We start from the raw sequence: 6,411 nt of genomic DNA, 5'->3' as shown, positions 1-6,411 counted from the left end.
AGAGTACATAGACACTCGGGGTGTTATATAAACTTTTTAGACACTTAAAAAAATTACGTAAAACATTTTTTTTGCTTTACTAATTTCAGTTTTTGAGATGGTGACAAAATTTGATATTGCATCACTGATTTTTTTTAATACAGTCATATCACGTTTTTAAATCATAGCATCATTATTTGGAAAATGCTTATTTTTACAGCATGGTCATTATTATTTTTTTTTGGACCAAATGAAATAGAGTTATTATATTATAAACACATGGATAATTAATAGCTTTTTCTACAGGGTCGCAGTCATGCTGGAACAGGAAACAGCCTTCTCTAGTTAGATCTGCTGGCTGGCAGACTGCAGAAATTGTCTGATACCTGTTGACATTATGCCAGAGCCAGCCACTCCCACCCCATTAAAATCATTCAAATAGATCACAAACAGGCCCGGACTGGGACAAAAAATAGGCCCGGGCATTTCAGACTGAGCAGCCCATTTTTATGAAAAAACATATATGTACATACATATACATAATACTTGGTCATGCAACATGGGAAGCCTGAAGCCACAATTTAGTGCGACTAATCCTTGAAATACCGTATTGGCTCGGATATAGGCCGCACCCCTAAAAGTTAGGTGCTTTTTTAAAGAAAAAAATGTCTTAGTAAAAAAAACCCACTAACATATGCTGCCACTCTGCCCCCGCGAGATATGCTGCTTCTCTGCCCTTCCCAGACATTCTGCCACTCTGCCCCCCCGAGATATGTTGCCACTCTATCCCCCCCTGAGATATGCACTCTGCCCCCGAGATGTGCCCCCCCCGGGATATGCTGCTACTCTACCCCCCCTGAGATATGCTGCCACACTGCCCCAAGAGGTCCCCCCCCTAGACTTACCGGTGCAGACTCCCCGGGGTCTTGCAGGGCTGGCGGGGGACAGCTACGCAGTACACGTACTCAACTTCCGGTGCTGGCACTTCCGCTGTGGGAAGTGCCGGCAAGGAAGATTGTTAGCGTACATCGCGCAGACGTTCACCGGCTGCGGCGATGCAAGCGTTAACAACCTCCGCTGCCGGCACGTCTGCACGATGTGCTTTAACAATCTCCCTTGCCGGGACTCCCCCCGTGGGAATTCCCGGCAAGGGAGATTGTTAAAGCATATCGTGCAGATGTGCAGGCAGCGGAGGCTGTTTACGCTCGCATCGCCACTGCCGGTGAACGTCTGCGCGATGCGCTTAGACAACCTCCCGTGCCGGTACTTCCCCGTGGGAAGTGATGGCAGGGGAGGCTGTCTGAGCGTATCAGAGAGTAGGATGCAGGTCCCCTGCACCGCTGCGGGGGATCTGCATCCTAACCCTGCTGCCTGCCCGGCTATACCTCGAATATAGGCCGCACCCCCACTTTAAAGACTTAAAGTGGGGGGGAAAAGTGCGGCCTATATTCGAGCCAATACGGTAAATATTATAGAGTAAATAACACAATACCTTATCTTTTCCACTAAATGATTTCAGGGCCTTGAATGTTTTGTCCCCTGAAGTCACTACAAATTCAGGAGGGCGTTTTATCTCTGGATAAGTAAAAATGAAATAGTTCCTACTGTAAATTAAGGAAACAGATAACCAAACACACACACCAGGACAGGCTTTTCCACACCGACACCCAGACACGCACACCAGGACAGGCTCTGCCACATCGACACCCAAACACACACTAGGACAGGCTCTGCCACACCGACATCCAAACACACACCCACCAGGACAGGCTCTGCCACACCGACATCCAAACACACACACACCCGGACAGTTAAAAAAAGAAGAAATGTTTCAGCACTCAACTCCCAGGAAGCTGGGAGCTAGCAGGAAAAAGGGCAAAACAAAAACAGAAAGCATAACAAAAATAGCAACATTTCGGCCAAACAGGGCACCAGGACAGGCTCTGTCACACCAACACCCATACACAAACACACACCAGGACAGGCTCTGCTACACTGACACCCACACACACACCAGGACAGGCTCTGCCACACCAAACACACACACACCAGGACAGGCTCTGCCACACCGACACCCAAACACACACACACCAGGACAGGCTCTGCCACACCGACACCCAAACACACACACAATAGGACAGGCTCTGCTACACTGACACCCAATCACAAACACCAGGACAGGCTTTGCCACAATGACACCCGCATCCGGAGGGTTTCCACGGACAGTTTCACTCAGCCTGCCTGTGGCATCTTTGCCCCCACAACAGCCTGCCTGTGGCAACTTTGCCACCAAAACAGCCTGCCTGTGGCATCTTTGCCACCAAAACAGCCTGCCTGTGGCATCTTTGCCACCAAAACAGCCTGCCTGTGGCATCTTTGCACCAAAACAGCCTGCCTGTGGCATCTTTGCACCAAAACAGCCTGCCTGTGGCATCTTTGCCACCAAAACAGCCTGCCTGTGGCATCTTTGCCCCCCCTTACACATCCATGCTATCACACACACATATTCATTCACTGGTTCACAAATATGTATTCACTTATTCACAGATAATCATTCACTCATTCAGATATTCATTCACACACTGATACTCATTAATTCCCTCATTCAGATACTCATTAATTCCCTCATTCAGATACTCATTTACATATACTCATTAACAAACATTAATTCACTCACTCCTTCACAGATACTCATTAATTCACTCTTTCATTCAATCTCACATACTCTATACAGCCTCCCTCACCCCCTTACCTGAACTGATGATGTACGCACCGCTCGCAGACTTCCGCAGATCTGCACAGGGGAAGCAGACGCGCTGCAGGGTCATGTGACGTACGTGACGTACGTCACATGGCTCCATTGGATTCCTGCGTCCCCCTGGCGGTAGAAGAGACGCTGCTCGCGCGCGTCTGCCAGGTAAGTAGCGGGCCCGGTGCGCCCGATGGCCAGTCCGGGCCTGATCACAAATGAAAAAACCTCACAAATAACAGAAATAAGAATAAAAATTAAAAGTAATCTATAGATGCAGCTGAATATATTTTGGTGGCTTTCACTCCAGTTGCATGTAATCTGTGCAAACAATGCTAAAAAAACCCCAAAAATATTAACTTTAAAACTCCCTTTGCAAGGGATTGGGAACAAACTGGTTGTATGATAAGTCCAAATGTCTTCTCTCTAAAAATACATACTTTTTGTGGTGGTATTTTAAGATGGTGGTATTTTAAGCTGGTGCTAAACAGTCCAAAATGAGACATAGGCTTCACAAAAATAAATTTGAAAATTTCAAGTTTGTAAAGGAGAACAGGCATGTTCCATTTTGAAGTGATTGGGCAGGTGGGAGTCTCTGCGCAGGGACAGGTACTTGCTGAAGACCCTGAATGGAGCAGGCAGATACAGGTGTGCCTGACTGCAGATGGCTTCCATTGTATTGGGTTGGCACAAAAGACACTCAACGTTGCATGACCCTACGATTAAGCTTCAGGTTCCTCGGTACAGGTACCTGTTACCTGAAGCTAATTTCTCGTAACCCAGTGTTTTGAACCATATTAATTAATTAGTTTAAGGGCTAGAAAAAAGCACACACTCATAGATGGATAACCCCCCCAAAATGTTTGGCTTAGTTCATTGTCAATGATTTTCATTATCGATTAGTTGGTTGTTCCATTAGTTGATCTGTGTAAAGCACGCACTATTGATTTAAAGTTTAAATTACTTCAGACAGATTTTTTTTATTGAAAGTTTATTTCAATCAGTTTAATATAAAACAAACTGTTTTAACAAAAGTAGGTTAGTCAGAAAGTCGATAAGCAGTACTGCGACGCAGCGCAGGGCAATACACGTTACAGTACGACTTCAGTTACGGAATCTCAGTAATATACAGTAAAATCAGTGTACCGTTACAATTCCAGACATGGCACATATGGTTAGCACATTAGTTGAAACAGCCTGGGGAAATAGAATGGTCAGGGTGGGTAAGGGGGAGAGTAAAAGGGGGTCGAGGAAGATGGGGCTAGTCTTCAGCCTCTAGACTGTCCTTGGGAGAGTAGTCTCTCAGCAGGCTGAGATAAAGACATAAAGATGGATAAGCCTGCGGCAGTCACGGACTGTGACCTGCTCCCTCCTCAAAACCAGGCGGTTCCTGGCAAACCATAGAGCGTCCTTTACACAGCACATGAGATGCCAAGCATCGTTAATGGCGCTCTTGGTGTGTGTTCCTGGAAAAAGTACGTAAGGTACAGAGTGGTAGGACAGGTACTTTCTCTCAATAGAGTCCTTGAGATCCAACTCCAGGGCTCTGAACAAAGCCTGTGCAAACGGGCACTGCCAGAACAAGTGAAGGGACGTGTCCTCCTCCACAATGCACTGTTGGCAGTGTCTATATCTGCACAGCCCCCTGGCATGCATAAATGTCCTTAGGGGGAGGCCTCCCTGAATGGCCATCCATGCAATGTCTTTATGCCTGTTGGTCAGCCTGCTCAATGCCACATTAGCCCAAACAGTAGTGGCTGTAGCAGCAGGAAGCCTTGGGATGTTCTCGATAGTGTCTTTGGATCTGATGAGCTTGTGGATCACACGGGGTGACCACAGGTCTGGTTTAACTCCCTCCAGTTGGTGCTTCCTTACAAATTTGCCCATGTCCGAATAGAACTAGGGCATAGTCCAATAAGGGACGGAGCTGTCCCACTTTTCCCACTTGAGCTTCCTCCACAGACCACTTCAGACAGATGCTACTTCGGAGCTAAGTGGAGAAGATGTGCCAGACTGCAAGCCCAAAGGGCTGATCCAGTCCCCAGTTCCCAACTTCCCTAGTCCCTTCGTTAAATTATTTTAACCCCTTGATGACAATTGCCGGTCCGGGCACGTCACGGAAAAACATGTCGTTAATGACAAATGACCGTCATTTGTTAAAACGGGTAAAAGCAAATCGATCCGTTGCTGTAATGCCACGATTGGCATCAGGGGCCATGTCTGGCCCCTCCCCGGGGCGTCAACATCCGCCATACAATGTAAAAATTGAAAAATACACACAAAAGAATACTACTGCAAACTTTGAAAAAATGCTGGTGGTAAAATGTGTGCATGCAAAGAGTTAAAATACCAGCATTTAAAATACCCTATGGTGTCTAGTTTTCAAAAATATATGGTTTTGTTGGGCACACTGAAATGGCCCGGCTCAAAGATGTACCAAATAGGGCATGGGCAGTGGATCCCCAAATGCCAAAGTTCAACATTGAAAAATGTGCATGCCCCAGATGTGGCCCTTTTGCCCCCAAACAGCCAGGCAAAATCATTTATGTGGGGTATCACTGCGCTCAGGAGATGTTGCTGAACACATATTGGGGTGCAAAAAAATGACTGCCACAAAGTTTGACAAAGACTGGTGGTAGATATGGTGCATGGAAAGAGTTAAAATACTAGCATTTGAAATACCCTGGGGTGTCTAGTTTTCAAAAATATATGGCTTTATTGGGCATACTGAAATGGCCCAGCTCATGGGGTGCATCAAAAGGGGCATAGATGCCCACGACAAGGAAATAATTCTACCCCTGTACAAGTCACTAGTCAGACCACACATGGAATACTGTGTACAGTACTGGGCACCAGTGTACAAGAAAGATATAGTGGAGCTGGAGAGGGTTCAAAGACGGGCAACCAGAGTAATAAGGGGAATGGGAGGACTACAGTACCCAGAAAGATTATCAGAATTGGGGTTATTTAGTTTGGAAAAAAGACGGCTTAGGGGGGACTTAATAACTATGTATAAATATATAAGGGGACAGTACAGAGATCACTCCCAGGACCTATTTATACCCAGGACTGTATCTATAACAAGGGGACATCCTCTACGGCTGAAGGAAAGAAGGTTTCTACACCAGCACAGACGGGGGTTCTTTACAGTAAGAGCGGTGAGATTATGGAACTCTCTGCCAGAGGAAGTGGTGATGGTAAACTCAATAAAAGAGTTCAAAAGGAGCCTGGACGTGTTTCTTGAAAGCAATAATATTACAAGTTATGGATATTAGATTAATAGGGACAGAACGTTGATCCAGGGATTTATTCTGATTGCCATATTTGGAGTCGGGAAGGAATTTTCCCCCTGGTATGGGGCAATTGGCATCTGCTTCATAAGGGTTTTTTGCCTTCCTCTGGATCAACACAGTAGGGACACAATATGTATATAGGTTGAACTTGATGGACTTTGGTCTTTTTTCAACCTTATGAACTATGTTACTATGTTACTATGTTACTAAAGATGTACCAAACAGGGCATGGGCAGTGGATCCCCAAATGCCAAAGTTCAACATTGAAAATGCGCATGCCCCAAATGTGGCCCTTTTGCCCCCAAACAGCCAGGCAAAATCATTCATGTGAGGTATCGCTGTACTCAGGAGATGTTGCTAAACACATATTGGGGTGTTTTATGATAGTGA

This window comes from Sceloporus occidentalis, unplaced genomic scaffold (genome assembly GCF_023333645.1).
Source record: "Sceloporus occidentalis isolate IW3139 unplaced genomic scaffold, rSceOcc1.0.p SCAF_18, whole genome shotgun sequence".
NCBI classification, from domain to species: Eukaryota; Metazoa; Chordata; class Lepidosauria; order Squamata; family Phrynosomatidae; genus Sceloporus; species Sceloporus occidentalis.
Note: the sequence above shows the minus strand (reverse complement) of the source record.